Here is a 24,177-nt window from a genome sequence, read left to right as displayed (position 1 = left end):
TCAGCAGCAGCAACTTCTTCCTAGGAACATCACCAAAGGCAAGGGAAGCAAGGGCAAGAATGAACTATTGGGATTTCATCAGATCAAAAAGCTTTTGCCCAGCAAAGGAAACAGTTAACAAAGCCAAAAGATGACTGTCAGAAGTTATCTGGGTGAAGATATTTGCAAATAACATACCAGATAAAGGGCCAGTATCCAAAATTTATAAAGAGCTTATCAAACTCAACACCCTAAGAACAAATAACCCAATGAAGAAATGGGCAGAGCACATGAACAGACATTTCTGCAAAGAATACATCTAAATGGCCAACAGACACATGAAAAAATGCTCCACATTACTCGGCATCAGGGAAATACAAATCAAAACCAGAATGAGATACCACCTCACACCTTTCAGAATGGCTAAAATGAACAAGTCAGTCAATGACAGATGCTGGCGAGGATGTGGAGAAAGGGCAACCCTCCTACACTGTACGCGGGAATGCAAGCTGGTGCAACCACTCTGGAAAACAGCGTGGAGGTGCCTCAAAAAGCAGAAAATAGAACTACCCTATGACCCAGTGATTGTAGTACTGAGTATATACCCTAAAGATACAAACGTGGCATTCTGAAGGGGCACATGCACCCAAATGTTTATAGCAGCAATGTCCACAATAGTTAAACTATGGAAAGAACCTAAATGTCCTTCAACAGATGAATCAATAAATAAGATGTGGTATATATGTACAATGGAATACTATGCAGCCATCAAAAGAAATGAAATCCTGCTATTTGTGATGACGTGGATGGAACTAGAGGGTATTATGCTTGGCGAAATAAATCGATCTGAGAAAGACAACTATCCTATGATTTCCCTGATATGATGAAGTAGAGATGCAACATAGGCGGTTTCGGGCGTACGAAAAGAAAAATAGAAGATGGGATTGGGAGGGAGACAAACCATAAAAGACTGAATCTCACAAGACAGACTGAGGGTTGCTGGGGGGAGGTGTGTTGGGAGAGGATGGTGGGGGTATGGACATTGGGGAGGGCAAGTGCTATGGTGAGTGATGGTGAGTGCTATGAAATGTGTGAACCTGGTGATTCACATACCTGTACCCCTAGGGATAAAAACACATTATATGTTTATAAAAAAATTTAAAAAATAATTTTAAAAATCCATTAAAGAGAAAACACATATTGCAAGCCCAGAGCTAATCTCATATTCAATCAAAAAAGTTTGAAAGTTTTCCCCTTAACGATCAGAAAAAAGACAAGTGTATCCACTTTCACTACTCTCATTTGACATACTACTGGATGTCCTAGCCAGAGAAACAAGGAACACAAGGAAATAAGAGACTCCAAAAAAAAAAAAAGGAAGAAGTAAAATTTTATTTTTTTGGATAACATGAACTTACATGTTAAAAAATCCTAAAAACTTCACAAAAAATTTTGAATAAACAAATTTAGTAAAGCTGCCAAATACAAGATCAATATATAACAGACAAGAATTTTGTTTTGTTTCATTTCTTTTTAATATGGAATGCTTCCCAGTTTTTCATGTCATCCTTGTTTAGTGATCACGCTAATCTTCTCTGCATCATTCCAATTTTAGTATATGTGCTGCCAAAGTAAGCACAAGACAGGAGCATTTTAACACTCTAATGATGAACTATCTGAAAAAATAAAGAAAACAATCTAATTCACAATAGCATCAAAAATAATAAAATACTTAGGAATAGATTTAACTAAGAAGATGAAAGATCTGTACTCCATAAACTATGACATTGATAAAGAAATTGAAGGAGACACAAACGGAAAGATAGCTCATATTTATGAATGGCAAGAATTAACATTGTTAAAATGTCCATACTACCGAAAACCATCTGTAAATCCAATTCCTATCAAAAATCCAATGTTAGGGGCGCCTGTGTGGCTCAGTGGGTTAAGCCGCTGCTTTCGGCTCAGGTCATGATCCCAGGGTCCTGGGATCGAGCCCCGCATCAGACTCTCTGCTCAGCAGGAAGCCTGCTTCCTCTTCTCTCTCTGCCTGCCTCTCTGCCTGCTTGTCATCTCTCTCTGTCAAATAAATAAATTAAAAATCTTTAAAAAAATCCATATAATTTTTTACATAAGTAAGTAAAGAATCCTAAAATTTATATGAGACCATAAAAGACGACAAATAATCAAAGCAGTTCTGAGAAAGAATGAAGAAGAGAAATTACACTTCTTGATTTGAAACTATACTACAAAGCCCTCATGCTCAAAACAATAAAGTATACTGGCATAAAAAAAGACCCATAAACAAGTAGAACAGAATTGAGAGTCCAGAAATAAATCCTTTCATAGTCACCTAATATTTGACAGGGGCCAACATATGTAATGGGTAAAGATAGTCTGTTCAATAAATGATATTTAAAACTGAATAGTCACATAAACAGTAAAACTGGAACCTTATATCACTCATAAGTCTTAACTTGAAATAGATTAAAGACTTAAAGGTGATGCATGAAACTACATTTCCTAAAGGAAAACATAGGAAAAATTCTCCTTGACATTGGTCTTGCCAATAGTTTTCTGGATACCAGACCAAAAACACAAGCAAAAAAAAAGCAAAAATAAATAAATGGTACTACATCAAACTAAAGTTTCTGCATTGCCAAAAAAAAAAGAGAGAGAGAATGAAAACACAATCCACAGAATGTAAGAAAACACTTACAAATCTTATATCTGAAAAGAGGTTAATAACCAACAGATACAAATAGAAAAAATATATATAATTAAAAAATAGCAAAAGGATCTCAATAGACTTTTTTTTTTCAAAAAAGTTATATAAATGACCAACAGGAGCATTAAAAAGTGCTCAACGTAAAAAACTCAGGGCAAAGTCATTATGTTGTTGTTGTTGTTGTTTACCTCTGAAAAACACAGCAAGATATTACTACCTCTTATAATACATACTACCCAAAAATTGAAACTAACAAATTTTGGTAAATATTGGGGAAAATGGGGAACTTATGCACTGTGATAGGGATATAAATTTGTATGGAAAACAGTATGGAGATTATTCATATTATTAAAAGTAAAATTACCATATGATTCAATAATCCCACTTCTAGGTATATATCTAAAGGCAACGAAATCACTGTTCAAAGACATATCTGCACTCTTATGTTTATTATAAAATTATTAACTCTAAGCAAGAGATGGAAATAACTTCAGTATCCATTAATGGATGAAAGAATAAAATAAGTATGGTAAAAATATACTATGGAATACTACTTAACCATGAAAAATTAAGAAATACTGCCATTTACAACAGCATGGATGGATCTTGAAGGCGTTATACTAAGTGAAATATTTCAAAGATTGTATATATTTTTTAAATTTATGTATTATGATATCCCTTACATACAGAATCTGAGGAAAAGGCAAACTAATGGAAACTTAGAGTTGAGTTGACAAGAGGTGAACCTGGGTGGAATAAGGTGGTCAAAGGGTACAAACTTGCAACTATAATATGAAAAAGTTCTGGGGATCTAATGTACAGCATGATGATCATAGTTAATAATATATACATACATTTTTATTGTGCTTCCCTTTATTAAACTTTGCATATATCACATTCTTACAAGTTGAAAGTTTATAGCAATCTTGTATAAAAGAGGTCTGCTGCCACCATTTTTCTAACAACATTTGTTCATTTTGTGTCTCTCTGTCACATGTTGGTAATTCTTGCAATATTTCAAGTTTTTTCATTATTATTGTATTTGTTATGGTGATCTGTGATCAGTAATTATGACCCACTGAAAACTCAGAACTAGTTTACTTAAGGTATATACATGGTTTTTCTTAAAAAGCATAATGCTTTTGAACAGTACAGTATAGTGATTATTTTTTATATGCACTGGGAAACATAATTTTTTATTTGCACTGGGAAACCAAAAAAAAATAATAATTTGACTTAGTTTTTTGAGATAATCACTTTATTGAGGCAGTCTGGAACAAAACCCACAAGACCTCTGAAGTTTATCTCTACTATACTATATACATAAAAGTTGCTAAGAGAATAGATCTTAAAATTCCTTACGATACATGCATAAAAAACAGTGGCAACTATACAAGATAGTAGATGTATTAACATTTTTATATAGATTATATTGCAATAAAGATGTATACCAATTTATCAAATTGTACAAAATTTACACAATGTTAAAAGTTTGCAATGTTATAAGAAATCATTTCTTACATTTACAAATTATAATATGTCGTTTTTTTTCAATAAAGCTGGAAAAAACTTTTTGTAGAATTAATCTATTTTTCAAAAAAGGAAGTAAGGAAGTAGAAACTGCAACGAACTCTGAAATAATAGAATATAAAATCCATTTTCGTTATAGACACTGTGACAAAAACTATTACTTAGTTTACAATGAAGGAGTACTTATGAAGCATGAAGGATGGCCTATAAATAAGGCTGAAGGAGCTCAGTTTTAAGGTTTAAATTTAAAATCTTCTTTTGAAATACTAAACTGACCACCCATTTTTCCAAACATAAATGTCTTAACTGCATGAATTTATTTCATACAACTCTATAATCTAGTTTCATAAGAAAGCAGCATGCAAATTTTGAATTAGACAGACTTGCTTATTCAGTAAAGGATACTTCACTAAAAATAAATAGAAGAAAAATCAGCATATTTATTATGATAATTATTATTCATAATGAGATTCATATTGAATTAGGGAATATATATCCTCAGAGGGGGTAAAGTAAAATGAAATTTATTTTGGTAAATGTATCTGTGAATAGTCAATACAATGCCTCAATATAAATGAATATTACCATTTTGAACAATTTAATTACTATTATTAGAATTATTATAAGTATAAAAATAGCTATCATTTTAGCATGGAATATGAGACTCTCATGCTCCATGCTTCATCACATCCACACAACAACTCTGCATAATAAGTATTATCATCACCATTTCATGGGTGAAAAAACTGAGGCTAACACATTTAGATAACTGGTTTATGATTACATGGCTAGTAAAGATGCATCACACTAATTTAGGCTTTATGATTTCAGAATTGTATTCTTTCCACTGCACATTCTATTACTCTGTAAATACTTGGCTTGTTTTCATTTAGTTCTTTAATTTTATTCATGTGGTGATGGCTTAAAGCTTCATTTAAAGGAAGCTTAAAAAATTCATTTAACCAAAAGCTCCCAAGAATTAAAAATGTCATGGATCTAATGTAGACATGGATATCATTAGTTAATGGGTAACTATATATTTTCCACTCTAGTGAGATAACAATCAGAGTATTTTTCTATGTTTTAGACTCTCAGTGTTAAAAAGGACTTTGTTAAAATAGAAATATTTAGACAAAGGTGATCAAAAGTCTGGATCAGGTCACCTTAAGATAAATATGAGGAAACTGAGGAAACAAATGGAGATTTGAACACTGAGCTATGATATAATGAATGGTTTAAAGTATTTAGTAGAGCATAGAAAAGCCCTTTAAAGCCTGGTCTTAGCCTAGCATTGCAGCTTCTGGTATATTTGTCTATCTATCATCTACCTACCTATCTATCTATCTATCTATCTATCTAGATATAAATTTGAAAACTTTTTTAACTTAAAGATTTTGAGAAATAGAACATAATCAGCACCATAGAAGATCTGTTTATGATAACAACCTAGCCCCTCCTCCCAGTTTGTTAATATTCTCTCTTATTTAATGTAACATTGTGCAAATAGACCACTACTGATCTGCCGTTATGAATGAAATAGCTATAATCATCTGTGTGCATATCCTGGTGAAAATATTCATTTAGTTCCATGTTGTATTTCTAGGAATGGACCAAATCTTTATTTAAGTTTTTTAAGTTTTCTAAATATTGTCCAACTTACCTCAAATGTTTTTATTATGGGCACTTTCATTCTTTCACATTCTTGCAAGACAATTTTACTGTTGCCCAATATGGTAAGTGTGTAATAGTATGTCATTTTAGGTTTTAATTTATTTTTAATTTAATTCAATTTAATTCCAGATTCATAATAAAGATAAACAGTTTTTATATATGAGTGGCCATTTGGATTACCCTTTCTGTAAAGTACATGCTCAAATCTTTTGATTTGTGTCATACTGACTTCTTTAATAGTAGATATTCTGAATGAACTTTTAGCTGTGTAGGTCTTCTCTATTTTATTTTGAACTTGTTTTCATTTCAAAATCTTTATATTTATTTTCATAATCTGCTTTTATTTTGCTTTGTCTATTATCTATCTATCTATCTATCTATTTGCAAGCAAGAGAGAGCGAGCAAGTGAGAGCGCAGGGAGGGATAGAAAAAGAAGGGGAAAGAATCTTAAGCAGGCTCCAGGCTCAGCACAGAGCCCAACTCTGGGCTCTATTTCACAACCCTGACATCATGACCTGAGCCAAAATGAAAGAAATAAAATACAATTAAGGTGTTAAAAAAAAAAGGAAAATGAATTGGAGGTTTAATTAAGTGAGCCACCCAGGCACCCCTGTGGTATCTTAAATTAGCTGTCATATCTTTAAAGTTCTAGAGTATCCATTTGGTTCATTTATAAAACCTTTCTCAATATCATTTTTAGTTTCAGTTTTTTGTTCAATTTGCTTCCCCTCTCATTTCTTTGAGCAAAGTAATCAAGTCATTTTACAATCTTTATTGATCATTTTAACATCATACTTAATCCCATTTTGTCTATCAAATCTTGTTAATGGTTTTTCTTTGTGTGCTTTGTTACATTTTGCTATGTTCAAGACATTATATTTGAAACTCTTATTGAGTAGGGATAATTAAGAGCTATAATAATGGTATGGTCCTCCTTGGCAGGATTTTATCTTATATCTGAGACTCTACAAGACAATCATACTCCAAATTCAATGATTGACTTTCTCAGTTTACACAGAAGGCATGGTAGGCTATAGTCTTATTTCTGCTTCTTCTTGTGCTTTGGGGATCTCAACTTAAATTTGGGTTGTACCAAAGTCCTCAAATTTGATTGCTGCTGGATTTTGAATTTTGTTTCTCTAGTATCAAGAGTCTATTAACAACACAGCTCAGTGTGTTTTAGCAGTTTCAAATGCTCTCATAGCTAAAATGGCTTCAGGGCATATATCTCTAGGCTCTCATTGTATTTCGTATTTTGGCCCAGTAATCCCAACCTTAATTTTTATAATCATTCTGATATTTTTAATTTTAAAAGCTATTTTGTCTGGATTATTAGTTGTCTTAAGTAGGAGTTTTTAGATCACCATTACTAGAAGCAACAACAAATATACATGAAAATGTCTGCAGTAGTTTATCACATCGTTATGGCTTTGAACTTCCGTAAGCTGAGGCATCCTTCTCTAATCACTTAGGCAAACTCCAATTTACCCTTTAAAACAACACAAGAATTGCTTCATTTAAGAACATGTTCAGGGATGACTCTTCCCCACTGTTCTTACCAACATTCCCACACACTCTTTGCTACCCACACCTTGTTTATGAACTTTCATTAGGTATATCAGCGTGACCAGAATTTTGCTCTATTGTATTTTTGTCCTTTAGAGCTTTAATTAAATATGAATTCCATAGGAAGTCTGTCCCTTTTCTTTCAAACCTGGGTTAGTTATTTCTTCTCATTCTTTGTCAGAAGTTACTTTATTAGAGAAACTTATAGCTCTATTGTGACTTTGGAGCCTTTACAGTTTTTTGACTGGAAAAATCACCCATCCCTGAGATTTTTACGCAGCTTCCTAGCTGATATTATTCAGAAATCTGTTCAAAACAGACTTTTTCAGGGAGGCCCTTTCGGACCACTCAGTTAAAAAGCCTCTTCTCAATCACTGCTCTTTTTAAAATGTGCTAATTTAGTTCAAATATGCATCACTATTAAAGAAAAACCAGTACGATTTTTTTTTTAAGTTGGCTTACCTATTATCTATCTCTCCCACTAAAATGATTCCTCTGTGCTGGGGTTTTGTTGTGCTCATCTTAGGCCTGGCACTCCATAAATTGTCTCTGAATGATTGAATTGTTTGACTCCCTTGCTAGATTCTCAACTTCATGAGGCCAAGGATTGTTCTATTCAGTCCTTCTTTATCCTCCATGTCTGTTATATTGCAGTCCCTTACGTGACTAATGGGAAAAATCACAGAAAGAAAGAGTTAAAACAACAGAAAAACCCTGTAGGTTCAATAACACAAAGCTTTCTAAAATTATTTAGCCCAGGAATTGAATACTGGCTGCACTTTTGATTTTTTTTAAATGGTATTGAATTTAATTTAAATGGAAATACTTGAATGGTAGAACAATTAAAAAATTATAAAAGCAACTTGCTCCTTAAAGTAAGAATTATATAGGGCATCTCTCCTAAAAGCAAAATTTTCAAATGTCAAACATCTGAAAGCATAGAAGGAGAAGTAAGAGTGTGAATTGTACTTCAATGCTCTTTTCTTTATATTCAGCAAACAGCTTCATTCACACCTTTCCAATTTTTTCAACTCTTTTGACAAAGCCTTAAGAGGAGTTACTGCTGATGACAACCATGACAGCCTAACAGGAGAAATTTTATAAAGAAAAATAATAGCATGTTTTTCCCAAATTGTTAAGGATATGGTGAAGCTCTGTCGGATTCAAAGGAGGAATGTGCAATTCCATGCTATATATCATAATAACTTATTTTAATAGTGGCTTTGCAATTTTTCAGATATATCCATTTACTGAAACCACTATCAAATAAACAGAAACAAACAAATTTACAGGGGTTCGAGACAGAAGTTATCTAATCTAAAAATAGCACATGTTCACAGAATACACAACACATATCCCAAGTACTACTATAGGTTTCAAGTAATAGTCAAAACAATAGTAAAAATGATTCAGACCCTACCAGTCAAATCATAAATGGGACCTTAACTGTAAATCCTTATCTTTAGATCAAAGCGCGTAATTGGGTGCTGAAGATACATTATAGAACTAATATGTTATAGAACTCCTCTGAAATGAGTCATTTATTCCATCACTTTTCCTGCACAGCTGCTGACCCATGTTTTGGTTCCTGGAAATAGCTGCTACCCTGTCATACTTCTTAAAAGCACATATATTGATAACTCTACTCATTCCTCCATTCCTCTGTGACTGTCACTGTGTTAAAATGTGGAATCAGCTGACTCACTTGGGGTGGTAATAAAGTAGATGAGTTTGCAAAGTATTTTGTTATTTCTAAAAATGCAAAAACCAAATTACATTGAAATCATAAGGGGTGTTTCAGGGAGAGCTGTAGGATGTGGTTTCTTGTGTAATCCACAGAGATTAGCTCCAACACATATTTCAACTCTCCTCTAGGAGCAACCTTAGTGGTAAAGCAAGAAGATAAACAGATGTATACGCACCCTGGCACAAAATTATCACTTATGTTTGGCTTCCTAGTCTCCTCGTGTTACTTATTTATCTTAACTTCTCTCTGAAATCAGGGAACACAGAATCTCAATCAGTTGACATTTTTCTACTGAATGACCCAATAGTGTGATCATACCCCTAAGACTTTTTTAAATTATTTCACTCATAATCCCAAATCTGCTTTGCTTCCTCATCTGAGTACACTGTAATTTGATTTCAAAATGAGGACAGTTGTCAGTAATGCCACATTCATTAATCTATTTTACAATTCCATGTACTTAGAACTATGAAGATATGTTAATAACATCCATTCCAATAAGCCACCCTAAATTTATTATCATGAAACAAGACCTCAAGTAAGAGAATTCAAAATCATCCATGTATTTGCAACTTATTGCAATAAAGCCTTTATCAATAGACTTCCCTGTGCACATGGTGGTCAAATTGCTGGTGAAAACCAGCCAGATCTATTACAAGCTTTCTCATGGCTTCTAGGTAACCCAAGTGAGCCTTTATTGATACTGGGAAGGGATAAAGCAGGGAAGGGATAAACAGTGGTGTAAGAATTGGCTAGACAAAAGTAATGACTCTCATTGCAAAGTGAATATTTGAAAGCAAAAGAGCCTGTTGGGAATATTGTTTTATAAAATAGTGGTTTTTTAAATTAACTTTTTAAAATTCAATTAGTTAACATATAGTGTACCATTAGTTTCAAATGTAGATTTCAGTTATTCATCCATAGCATATAATAGCTAATGCTCAGTACATACTGTTATAGCTTCTTGAAAGCAGAATTTTAACCCACTGAGCCACCCAGGCGCCCTTGAAAGCAGACTTTTAGATCACATTTTCTGATTACTTCCATGTAGTACAACACTTTCCTGCTAGCAACCATCAAAACATACTGTTTGTTAGAGGAATTTCTTTAATAATAAATAAATAGGAATTTATTTAAATTTATAAATATATAAAATAAATAGGAATTTATTTAAATTTATTTAAAATTGCACACTTTCATTGTTCATAGTTGGTAGCACTGATATATCACTTTCTTTTTACTTCTCAGTGCATTCTCTTTACACAAAATAGATATATATTTTAAAAGAATCTGAATCTGTGGCAAACTTTTAAAAAACCCAATACAGTAAAGTTTATCATTTTTTTTTAATAATTTTTTTATTTTTTATAAACATATATTTTTATCCCCAGGGGTACAGGTCTGTGAATCACCAGGTTTACACACTTCACAGCACTCACCAAATCACATGCCCTCCCCAATGTCCATAATCCCAACCCCTTCTCCCAAACCCCCTCCCCTCGGCAACCCTCAGTTTGTTTTGTGAGAATAAGAGTCACTTATGGTTTCTCTCCCTCCCAATCCCATCTTGTTTCATTTTAAGTAATCTCAATTATCTTCCTCAATTGTGATAGTATATCCTTCTATCTAGGCCAGATATTGTATGAGGGATTTGAAGAGACATACTTTTCTAAATTTCACTTTTCTCATCTGCAAAATGCTTATCAGGATCCTACAATAAAATACACTTACAATTTTTAGATGAAAATTTATTTACTTATTTTAAGATTTTATTTCTTTATCAGAGAGAGTGGGCGAGAGAGCAAGCACAGGCAGACAGAATGGCAGGCAGAGGGAGAAGCAGGCTCCCGGCCGAGCAAGGAGCCCGATGCGGGACTCGATCCCAGGATGCTGGGATCATGACCTGAGCCAAAGGCAGCTGCTTAACCAACTGAGCCACCCAGGCGTCCCTTTTGATGAAAATTTAATCTGTATAAACAATATATTTGCTGTAATGCATGGTTCATGGAAAACATCTTATTTAATTGTAAGCAACAACAGTATTAGAAATTAAGTAAATGTGTCTATAATATTTAAAGTTTTAACACATAATGCCAGTGCTTTGCCTTATTTTCTCAAATCCCTTTACCACTTTCACTGACAGAGTCAAATGTACTTTTTGAAAGAAAGATGCCCTTGTGAATTATTTATAATAGAGATATTAGCAATAATAATAATAATAATAATAAGTAGCAATGAAAATGTTAAAAAAAAAGTTTTCTTAACTAATTAGGGTTCTTAGACATCAATTAGAGGAACCACCTCTGGCAAGCAAATTAATCTGCAAAACATTCCCAGAACTAACAAGTCAGTCAGATACAGGGTTGTCCGTAGACTGAAAGGTGAAGCAAAAGGACTAGGTTTGGAAAATAGGTAAGGACAGTGAAAAAAATGATCAAATTTTTAGGCAAAATAAATTCTTAGGTGTCCTTTCAATGGAGTCCTGGGCATTATGTAGCAGAAACTCTGGAGATTATCTCAATCCATTGGAGTCACCCCGTTTATTAGCTTGCTATTGAAAAAGTTATTTACAAACTGTAGAGCAAGAGGTTGTAATGTAGAAAACTGATGGTAATGCACAAGATTCTTGGTAACAATAATGCAAGTTAGTGATTTTTCATTAGAGAACATAAATTCTATAACCCAAATTATGGGCCCAGAGCACTTCTGCTGCACAACTCTGCTTATATCCCAAATAACCATGTGAACTAGTTTTAATATCTGCTTCTCTTATTAATATTTGAATAAAAATTATTGACACAAGTATTTTATAATTGTGTGATAATCATATTTAATTTCATGGAGAACAAAACACACTTTAGCATAGCTAGGTTCGTTCACAGAACCAGCCTTGATAACACACTTCTATAAGTTAGAAATGATGTAATAAATGTAGAATATTGGGCACTTGTTTGGTATTCTTTGCCATGTTTTGCACTATCTAAAAAGAGATCAGTGAACTTGGACTGGAGTTAGTAGACATGGAAGAAAATAAAATATTACAGAGAAGAATACTCTGTGGTCCACAACCTAAACGGGCTGGGATTCCCATCATTTGGATCCCTGTAGCTTTACAAAAGTCAATTAAATTTTTGTATCTCCGATTAAAGTTGATCCCCCAGTACTTTTTCAAACATCTCTTGTAAAGTATTGTTTCCCAGAAAAAAAAGGATTTTGCACATATATCTGCCTTTGTCTCTGATCATGATCTCAGTCAGGATCCTGGGATCGAGCCCCATATCGGGCTTCCTGCTCATTACGGAATATACTTCTCAGTCTCTCTCTGCCGCTACATCCCCCTGCCCCACTCATGCTCTCTCTCTCTCTCAAATAAATAAATACAATCTTTAATTTTTTAATTAAAAATAAGATAAATAAAATAAAAAGTCTGGTCTTACTGCCCCATTTAGCTCCTTTTTTTTTCAGTTGTATTTAAAGCAGCATGAGAGAACATGAGGCTCTCAAACTTAAAAAAAAAAAGGAAAAAATTGAGTTTTGTTAGGATTTAAGATCTTGTCTGCTAGACAAAAATGTTGGCTTTGTTAACATGTGAAAATTAACAAAAGAGAATAAGATAGAACTCTAATAATTTTTGTAGAAATTAAAAATTTCCTCCAACCCAATTACATACAGACCCATTAAGTAAATTCATTCCAATGTCCCAAACCGACCTTTTCTAATAGTTATGCATCCGTGTAAACAGGGTCAACCCAAGGAATGAATAAATATTATTATTTTTTTCCTGTCTCTTCCACAGTCACATCTGGGTATATTGGTAGCAAGCCAATTATCTATCTTATAAGACATGATATCATAAGGAAGGGTATTCTGTCCATTTGGAACAACTGAAAATCGTTGTAATTTTATCTTGGTGCAGTAACTTGAGATGGCACAGTGTGGGTTATGAATATATTTTATTTTTTTTACTGGGAAGAAGAGATTATAGAGATATTGGTTATCCAAGAGAAACTGACAGGTGTTGATAGTTGCCAGGTCAATATCCATTTACTTTTTCCTTTAATATCAGAAAGCACTGAGGGATTGACAACAAGGAAATTTAAAACAACATCAAATATTTTATTGTCTCTTTTCTAGTTACATTGTAACCATATGACAAAGTATCAGTCGTACAAGATATCATTCTCTTTTACCTCTATCTTTCTGCCAGAAATGTGGGCTTAATAGTGAGAACTCCAACAGCAATTTTTGCAACTGTGAATAAAAAGCCATGAAAACCTCTAAGATACTTCACTTGACTTTCTTAGGACTCTGAACCAACACCAGAAAACACTCTCTGTAGTCTTCTTGTTAAATGAAAAAATATGGTTAAACCACTTTTGACAGTCTACTACATACAGCAAAATGTAAATCTTAATTGAAATATGTCCTCTCAGCTGTGCTTAAGCAACTGAGTCCTGAGCTTTTCAGGTTTTCAGTCTGAAAGAGTACACCTCTGGTGCTCTGAAAGGGAAGAGAAAGGACACCCTGTTCTCCATATAAATTAAAGAAGAGAAATCTGTGCATTTAAGTGGGCCATATAAAATTTATCAAGCAATTATCTCCTAACTCCTTCCTATCCAAATTACCTGATATGCTCTCCCTACTCCTTTAATCCACGTTACTGCCTTTTCCAGGATTCTGTATCACATCACAACATGTCTTCTGTTATTTCCTTCTTGCAAGCTAGTTTTGTTTTCTCCATCTAAAAAAATCAACAATCATTGTGTATTTCAATTCCCATTTTCCTCAAATGCATTGATTCTTCTTATCTATTACTCTTTTCTCATACTCAGTGTCTTTGTCTTTATGGGGTTTGTACTTTGCTTTACCCCATCCTTTACTGCCCTTATATAATCAAATCTAATAACTTCTTAGAGAAAGTTAAAAATTCCTGCATAGCCACACGTGAACACAAAGTCACTGATTTTTAGCAAACCTATAAGATAGTCAGACATCCATTCAATTTCTTTTTTTAAAGATTTTATTTATTTATTTATTTGACAGAGAGAGATGACAAGCAGGCAGAGAGGCAGGCAGAGAGAGAGGAGGAAGCAGGCTCCCTGCTGAGCAGAGAGCCTGATTTGGGGCTCGGTCCCAGGACCCTGGGATCATGACCTGAGTCGAAGACAGTGGCTTAACCCACTGAGCCACCCAGGCGTCCCTCCATTCAATTTCTTAACTGAGTCTCAAATGCATCCTGAGTTCTAACCTAAACCTAAGTTCTACTTCTTACACGTTGTTCTATGACCAAATTCTTTCAGTTCAGTATTTTGTAACATGTAAATATTACTCAATTGATGCTTTGTTTGTGTATTTCTATGAAAATAATTTGAATGATTTATTGTTATATTTATAGATTTATAATCAAAGTTTCATCAGTTGAAGTTTTTGGAAATTTCAGATATAATGATTAACCTAAAATGATACTGCCTCAAATCCCTCTGATATCAAGGCCCAACACCTGATTATAGCCAAACCTGTGGTGGATAGTTCCATGGGAAATTGCAGCTACTTAACACTGATAGCATCTCATGTTCTCTCTCTCATTTTAGAATGTCTCCAACACAACCCAAAAGTGTAGGAGAGTTAATGTCCTCTGAGGACAGCTCTCAGTGAAGTGGAAATAAGAACCATAGGTAAAATTGTCAGTTTTCAGGTCTTCATGAGGACAACTTAAAGAAGTTTCTTAGGACCTTTCAGTAAAAGCAAGCCTTCATTTTCTATCCACAACAATTATATCAACAATGTACCTCTTTGACAAAGTTGCTTCTTCACTGTATCACTTTCCCATTCTTTTCTACCTTGGGTAATCTCCCAGATAAACTAACAGTACTCAAATCCTTTGTCCTACTCTTTGCTCTCAGGATAAATGGAGCCAAAAGTCTTAGATTAATATCAAGTTCTGAATGGGATCTTAGAGCTATTTCTGTCCAGATTTTCATAAACATAGGGACCTTTGAATTATCAGGCTATAAGTAAGTTCTAAATGGAGGGGGCAAAAGCAAAAAGTAGAAATTTTTATGTTTGATTTTTAATCATGATTAATTGACTTTATTGATTATTAAAAATACTAACATTATAAAAGCATGGATCTTTGTAAAACAATGTCATTATGTAAGAAATAAGTTGCATAGTCCTTTTGAGAATATTAAACCAAGTGTTCAGGTGCCATCTAATTTCTTGTTTAATCCAGAACTTTGGTGTGCATTATCTTGAGGAATAGGATTTTGAAGTCCAGACAGACTAACAGAAAACTGATCGAAATGTGTGTGTTTATATTTCTGCTTTTGTTGTAAAAATCAAAGTGTGATTGCTGGTTTAAAATGGTAAAACTAATAATGTTCATGGACTCTATTATAAATTTTCTAATTGTATGGGAAGAATCCAATAAACATAGAATTAATTGATTTGCAAATCCTCAAAGAGCTACAGGATCAGGTAGTGGTATGTTCTGATTCAACAGCATCATAATGCAGCATTTTATATGTGTGGCTAATAGATATTTTCATGAGTGTTTGCTAGCTAGTCATCCAATACAGAGAAATATTAGGTAGGGTAATTACTCACAGTTCTGTTTAATAAAATGAGAGAAAATTATCAAATGACACTAATAATAATAATCCTATAGCAGGCTAAATAATTCAATGATAATTACAAGTATTAATCCGGCTTTCTTCCCTGATTATGACTCTTTTCTCCTTTATCCTAATGGGAGTAGCAGATTGTCTGCAATGAATTGTGAAAACCCAGCAGTGACTTTGGCAGTGAAGGCCTCCCATCAATTTTGATAGGTTAAAATGATTCTGGTTGGTCTTGAGCAAATGTGCCAATTTTTTTTTCGGTGTGTGTCAGAAAAGAAAGAAGCAATAGTAAATTCTTGCTGTTATTCCATGGAGCCAATAAAATCATACTGCCAACAAGAGGCTGTTGACACCGTAACTGTAGTTAACTGTCTTGAATACTAGGCCTGGAAATAAAATTCCAATATTTCACATAACCTCTTTTTTTTTTTAAAGAAAAAAACAAAACAAAACAAAACAACTATACAGCTTACATATAGGGCCCTGCTATTGTGTAACTATTTTTGAACATGTCTACTGTGTGTGTATATATATATGTATTTTTTTTCTGTGCAATAAATTCATTTGGAGATAAATTTGGATTGCAAATTATTTTGGGGGAGGCATGGTATTTGTGGCTAGTCTTACAAGTAAAAAGGACTAAAAGAAAGAAGAAAAACATTGTTTATTACAGCATATTTACATCTGTCCAAAGTACTTATTTACTATAATACTGACTAATGTATAATACTGTACACAAAGAAAGAAGTTAAATGAGTTATAATTCAGTTGAAGTATAGCTGGCCATTTTAAAACTTACCACTGAATCTTTCTGGTATGAAATGTGATATCTGGCAATCTGGTCCAGTTCATTACATCAGGTCATTTGTATGTTCTTATTACCATTTTGATAGCATAGCACATTTTATAACCCAGACATTTTACAATGGAACTATGATGCATGTATTTTCAAAAGTATAGACATACATGAAGCTAAGAGGTCAAAAAAGATGAATGTCCGTAGTACCATATAGACTCAACAAATAAAAGTGTCCAAGGCTCTGAGTGAGATTTATGAATATTGTATAAGATTAGGCCAACATGTGGTTTTGATATAAATAATCTGTTCTTAAATTAGAATTACAGTCGTTGAGTACAGTGTTGAAAATGGCAGATAGATTTTAGCTATCTTTGCTCACTAGGGAAAATGGAAAAATGTTTAGTTTGGTCAGATTTTCACTTAACTTCTGAAAAATCTTAAGTTTGAGAGAACCCTTCTGAAATAAGAATCGTTAAAGACATAACCCCTTTGGCACAAGTTTTCAAGAAACTTGTTGGATGTTGTAGACAATTATATGGCACGCGTACTGCTCTAGATGTTTCATGCCAATAATATGTAATCCATACCAAGGCGACATATACATATAGAGATGTTCCTCAGCTTACAAGGGGGCTATGTACAGAGAAACACATAAAAAATTGAAAATGCATTTAATACCCCTAAACTATCAAATATCATAGCTTACCTTAAGCTTATTTAAACATACTCAGAACACTTACATTTGCCTGCATTTGGGAAAAATCATCTTAAGCAAAGCCTATTTTATAACAAAGTATCAAATATCACATGCAATTTATTAAATATTACACTAAAAAAAAGAAGAATGGTTATATATAGAATGGTTGTAAGAATATCAGGTGTTCACCCCTGTAATCTTCTAGCTGACTGGGAGCTGTGGCTCACTGCCGCTGCCCAGCATCACAAGATGGCACCACCACATGTCACTGGCCCAAATTTATAAAGACCCAAATTCAAAATTCAAAGTACAGTTTCTACTGAATCACTTTCACTTTCACATCATTGCCAAATATATCATAAGTTGAATCACTGTAAATCAGGAGCCATCTTATTTGAAAGGTAAATCACAGTCACCCATATACACACAAAAAAAGGCCTTCATGTAGGGCCATCTATGGATCTCTAAACAACATAGCATGACATATCAACGGCAAAAAATGGACGTGAAGGGGACAATTGCTTTGCGTCAGTACTCTGAGCAGTAACATACATGGCCTTACTCACCTAGCAGAACTCCAGAGCTAGCTGATGGCAAGGAATTTTACAAATGTTTGCTGAACAGATGAAGCACTATTCTTTTTAAATTAGTGTGCATATCTGTTTTCTAAAAATATGTTAATTTATTTTATTGACTTATTACAAAACCAAATAATTTCCTCTTATTTAAGTGGCAGGTAAACAGAATTCTTTTTAATTTAAATCAAATGGCTTTTTAGGGAAAATATACTAAAAATTCTGAAACTTGTATTGCTTATGAATCTTTTATTGGAATCCTTATCAAGTTGTATTTTTCAAGTTTTTCCTAAATAATCTTCAATGAATTGAAAATATTTTTTGGATTTTATTCAAGGCTATTAACACACAATTTCACTTTGTTAAATATAGTGCTAAACTTTCAACCAAAACGTTGTTTCTTTTTTTTTCCACTACCACATCCTCCATCTACTGACTGGATTCTCTCCCCAACTAGCACATATATACCATTGTCTATCTTTAGGATAAGTAAGGGTCATCTTTTGTCTTTATTCTATTCCTCGTATGCTTCTGAACTTGTTGAATTTTAATATAGTCACACCATAAGCATCACATATTTGATTCCGCTTTAAATAGTAAACAGTGCACAACCAGAGCATACCTTCAAAGCTATCAATAGACTTACTCTGATATATTATTTTTGTATTTTTGTAAATTAAAATAATTAAATTATAGAACAAGAGTTTCAGGTGGTAGGTATTGTAAGTTTTACCCAAACTGACTTTTGTCAAACTCGTTTTTGTCATCATATATGTCAAGTAGTTTTCTCGGGTTTATTTTTAGAATATCCTTGTATAATGAATATTTACACTGATATCTAGTATAAAAATCTTGCAATTTATTTTAGAAACATTAAGATATTGAAAATCAATCTATTTCTTTAATTCATTGAAGACATTTTTGGCTTGTTTCTAGTACTTTCTTACTGGTTAAAAAATAAATTTGAAGTAGTCTGAATTTCATTATCATATGGCACTTGCCCTTTGATGAATACAAAGACGATATTCTATATTAGCTATCTGAGAAGAATTTATTTTTTTAATTTTATTTATTTGTAAGAGAGTGAGTGAGAGAGAGCACAAGCAGGGGTAGCAGCAGGGTGAGGGAGAAGCAAACTCCCGGCTAAGCAGGGAATCTGTTGCAGAACTGAGTGCCAGGACCCTAAGATCATGACCTGAGCTAAAGGCTCAGGCGTTTAACTGACTGAGCCACCCAGGTGTCCCAATCTGAGAAGAGTTCTGTATGTTATTCCTATTAATATGCAGTTTAAAGTCTAGGTAATTAACTTAATATTTAAGTGGCTATTACATAGATAGCACTATGTTCCAGGCAGAGGGTAAGAAAGAAATATTAAATCAACCATATTCTATGCATTCTAAATGAAAATAATTAATCAATCATAATAAATCCTTCTATTTATGGAATATCAACTTATAAGCTTTCCTCCATATGAACAATGCCAAATACCAGAATAAAGGGTCATCTAATACAAATAAAGGATAGAATTAAAGAATTCTGGTAAGCCATTTAATTTTGAAAAATGGTGTTCTATTGTTGCTGAGTTGTGGTTTTCAGTTACATAATATCTGATAAGTGTAGAAGTAACATGAGTGTTACGTGAGATGAGAAATGGTATATAATTAAGATATTTTTAAATGTACAGATAAATACAAATTTGTAAACATAGCATTATGGAGGAATAAAAATAAATGATAGCTACACACTCTAAAGTGAATAAATCTTGGAAAGCTAATAGAGAAGTAAAACAAGGACAGTGCAAAAAGTATGGTACATTTTTATGAAGTTCAAACAAATTCTGTGAAACCATAGATGGACTTAAAGATACTATTATGTATCAAATATTGTAAAAATTAAGCAAGGAAATAGCAAACATAAAATAACCAAAGCATACAAACTTGGGTAGATACAATAGGTGTGATCATGTTCTACTTCATAAAGAGATGAGTTAATAGATAAATAAAAGTAACTAGACTTTTTAGAAGTTAATAAAACTTTGCCTGTTATTTCTTAGTCATATAAAATATATGGTTTTCTAACAAAAACGTTTATCTTAAAAATATTTAAAAATAAATTTCAGGCTACTCATAAGGTTATATTTACTTTTCCACTGAAGGAAAAGCTGGTTGTTGTAGTTGTAGTTGTTTGTTTGTTTTAGTCTCCTTCTAGTTTTTATTATTATAATGTGGAATGAGGAATGTTAGATTGAAAAGGGAATTATTTTATAGACAAAAATCATTACTTGATTCACCTCCTGGTACAGCAGATGGAACTCCTGAATATATGCCCTTTTGCCTTACGGAAGAGTAACAGTTACGCTTACTTCTGAAACATACTTGGTGGTGGCCCTAAATAGTGACACCATAGTAAACATTTTGAATATTTGCAATTAATTTTTATAGTCATAGGGCTCCAAAAGGCACTGCTGGTATCGTAGCAGGTATTTCAATAAAGCTTAAAGTTGCCTGACTGTTAAAAATATTAACAAGGCACAAAACATGGCAGAAGTATTGTCCTCAGATATTATTTTTTCCATATGCTCCTGATTCCAGACATGACAAGTTATTTTTTAAAAAATTTTTTAATAAAAGATTTTATTTATTTATTTGACAGAGATCACAAGTAGGCAGAGTCAGGCAGAGAGAGAGAGGAGGAATCAGGCTCCCTGCTGAGCTGAGAGCCCGATGTGGGACTCGAACCAAGGATCCTGGGATCATGACCTGAGCCGAAGGCAGAGGCTTTAACCCACTGAGCCACCCAGGCGCCCCCATGACAAGTTATTTTTGATAGATATATATACAATGTATTTTCCAGTTATAAGAAAAATGGTTCTGCTATTTTAAACCTTTTTTTAAAATTACATAATTTTTTAATTAAAATTTTATTTTTTAATGTTTTACTTTTCTTTTCTTTTTTAAAGATTTTATTTATTTATTTGACAGACAGAGATCACAAGTAGGCAGAGAGGCAGGCAGAGAGAGAGAGAGAGAGGGAAGCAGGCTCCCTGCAGAGCAGAGAGCCCGATGCGTGACTCAATCCCAGGTCCCTGAGATCATGACCCGAGCCAAAGGCAGCAGCCCAACCCACTGAGCCACCCAGGCGCCCCAATGGTTTACTTTTCAATATACTACTTAGAATATAAAACCTATTCCATTTTGTAAGAAGTTTAACCATTTAAAAAATGGTAATTTTCTCATTGTGTCTTCCCCTCACATTGCTTTATTTTGAAAAAAAATTTTCACAATAAACATAACTGATGCTTTCCTTCTGATGGTCCCTCTGTTGGTCATAGTGTATATGAGCCATGACAATTAGTTTTACAAAATTTATTGATGTTTGTTGATATGTTTTATCATAACTAATTTTCCCTCCCTTATCTAGATTCCCCAGCTTTCAGACAGGTGGACACTTCAATAAACCATACCCAAGGGTTGTATCAAGTACTTCTTAGACATTCTCTCAGATCCTTGAGGTCTAATTTTGCCTAGGGATTTGCAATAGGTTCTGCCAGAGGCACCACTGTGACAACTGATGTCCATGGTCTATCTCCTGCTAAGCTAAAGAGGTCACTGGTTTCCAAGTTTATCTATACAATTAATGCATTCCAGCAAGTTCTTTTTTTTTAATATTAACAAACTTATTTTAAAGTTTATATGGAGAGGCAAAGACTCACAGTAGTCAACATAGTGTTGAAGGAGAACAAAGACTGAGGACTGACTTAAAAGTTTACCATAATGATGGGGTGCCTGGGTGACTCAGTGGGTTAAGCCTCTGCCTTCGGCTCAGGTCATGATCCCAGGGGCTTGGGATCGAGTCCCGCATTGGGCTCTATGCTCAGCAGGGAGCCTGCTTCTCCTCATCTCTCTCTCTGTCTGTCTCTTGCCTATTTGTGATCTCTATCTCTGTCAAATAAATAAATAAAATCTTTAAAAAAGTTTACCATAACGATAATTGTAAGCAAGATATTGTAATACCACAGAAAGACTAGATTAAAGCAACAGAATATATATTATCAATTATATTTTATATTTAATATAAAAGCAAAAGCAATACAAGAGAGCAAAATACAATCTTGTAAACAAATGGTTCTGGAGTAATGGTGAAGCTAAATGTAAAAATATAAAATAAAATAAATTAAAAATATAAAATAAATCCAGGCAGATATCATACACTCTTCACAAAAATTAACTCAGATTGGATTATAAACCTAAACTTGAAACATGTAGAAGGTAATATAGAAGAAAATTTAAATGACCTTGGTTTTGGCAATAACTTTAGCTACAAAAGCACAAGCCCTGAATTTAAAAATGTCTACTCTGTGAAACACAATGCCAAGAGAATGAAAAGGCAAAGCACAGACTATGAGAAAAAATTTGCAAAATACACATCTGGCAAAGGACTGTTAATCAAAAATACACAAAGACCCCTTAAAACTCAACAATGGGGGAAAAACCTGATTAAAAATGAGCCAAAGACCTTAGCAGATACCTCACAAAAGAAAATATTACAGATGGCAAATAAGCATATAAAAAGATGCTTCACATCATATGTCATCAGGAAAATGCAAATTAAAACAAAAAAGAGACACCAGTACATACCCAGAATCCAGAGCACTGACAACAGAACACGAAATGTTGGTGAGGATGTGGAGCAACAGGAATGTTCTTCCATGTCTATTGAGAATAAAGAATGGAAAACAACTTGGCAGTTTCTTAAAAAACTAAACATATTCTTGCCAGATGATTCAGCAGTAGCAGTTCTTGGTATTCATCCAAAGAAGATGAAATCTATACCCACAAAGATGTCTATAGTAGTTTTATTCATAACTGACAAAAGCTTGGAAGCAACCAAGATATCCTTCCATAGGTGAAAGGAAAAATAAAGTGTAGTATAGGCAAACAATGGAATATTATTTAATGCCAGAGAAATGAATTACCAAGCCATGAAAATATATGGATATAAATATTTAATAAATATTTGATTTTAGGCTTCTACCAGTCTATCAATAGTATTAGTATATTTTAACAGTGAATGCTCAGCATTCATGAATTTACCTAATAAAATATTTTGGTCTCAATATTTTAAATACTTCAACCTCTATGATTATATTCCTAATAATTTTGAATTGGGGTAAGTAAACCTTAATTTTTTGTAACTTGTTTCTTATTGCAAAAGAGATCAATGAAATTTTAGAAAATACAAATTTACAAAAAAAAAGTTTAGTTTACTATTGCCAAATAATTTAAAACTTTATCTTATATTCAAATACATATATTTTTCTAAATTGATTTATATGCTACTAAAACCAAAAACTTTTAGTTATACTAGATTTCATATCATGCAATCAATGCCAGAAATCCATCTGGCAATGATTTGTCTTAAATAGAGTTAAGATGGGTGTTATTACAATGCAAGATGGAAACAAAGATAGTATAACAATTGGTGTTACATAACTTTTCCGTTTTGATCAAGTTACTAATCTACAAAAGGCTTTTATCAGTGACAGACTTGGGAATTTAACAAAACTTTTAAACTAGCATGTGCGACTCATTCCTAGAAAACAACACAAGAAAACAACACTTTATTTAGATTAAATCATGACTATTTCTCCATTTGAATAAAAAAGGTCGCAACCCCAATAAGTTTATTGAACATGAAAAGTTGAAATGCTATAATGCTCCTAAGGAATTAAATGATCCAGTCATGAATTACAAAAAAAGGATATAAATTACCAAAGTGTTTGTATAATTGGAATGTACAACTGCCCATTATCGTTCAATAGTGTAGGCTTGTACAAGAACTCTATAAAAGAACTCCACTTCTAAACTGTGGAACATATGTTCCCTTTCCCCCTATATACAACTATTAAGCCATTCATTTAGCTTTTAAAATATCCACTTAATACAGGCTTTTTACACATTTGAACAGGCAGCAGGGCTCTATTCTTATTGCTTACATCTGAAGGATAGACGTCTAGCGTAAGAGGTAAAGCCCATAAAGGAGCCCAATAATAACAACAAAATACAGTTTAGTGAGCCCTTACAATCTGCCAGCTACCTTTCTGAGAATACTTCAATTAATAAAACATATAAAATACCTGACCACAAAGAGCTTACATTCTTTTGAAATATAATAGTGAAATAAACCAATAATAGAGGGGCACCTCGGTGGCTCAGTCCATTGAGTGACTGCCTTTGGCTTGGGTCATGATCTCAGGGTCCTGGGA

The 24,177-nt window shown here is 33.3% G+C and overlaps 1 non-coding gene across 1 annotated transcript; it reads right to left on the bottom strand.

Moving 5' to 3' along the window:
* Nucleotides 1-1,511: 1,511 nt before the first annotated feature.
* LOC131820191 (U6 spliceosomal RNA) lies at nucleotides 1,512-1,618 on the bottom strand. The gene has a single exon (XR_009349510.1). It is a non-coding gene; the product is annotated as a U6 spliceosomal RNA (small nuclear RNA).
* Between the last annotated feature and the right edge of the window lie 22,559 nt (nucleotides 1,619-24,177).

This window comes from Mustela lutreola, chromosome 17 (assembly GCF_030435805.1).
Source record: "Mustela lutreola isolate mMusLut2 chromosome 17, mMusLut2.pri, whole genome shotgun sequence".
Classification (NCBI taxonomy): domain Eukaryota; kingdom Metazoa; phylum Chordata; class Mammalia; order Carnivora; family Mustelidae; genus Mustela; species Mustela lutreola.
This window is presented reverse-complemented; position numbering and strand designations above follow the sequence as displayed.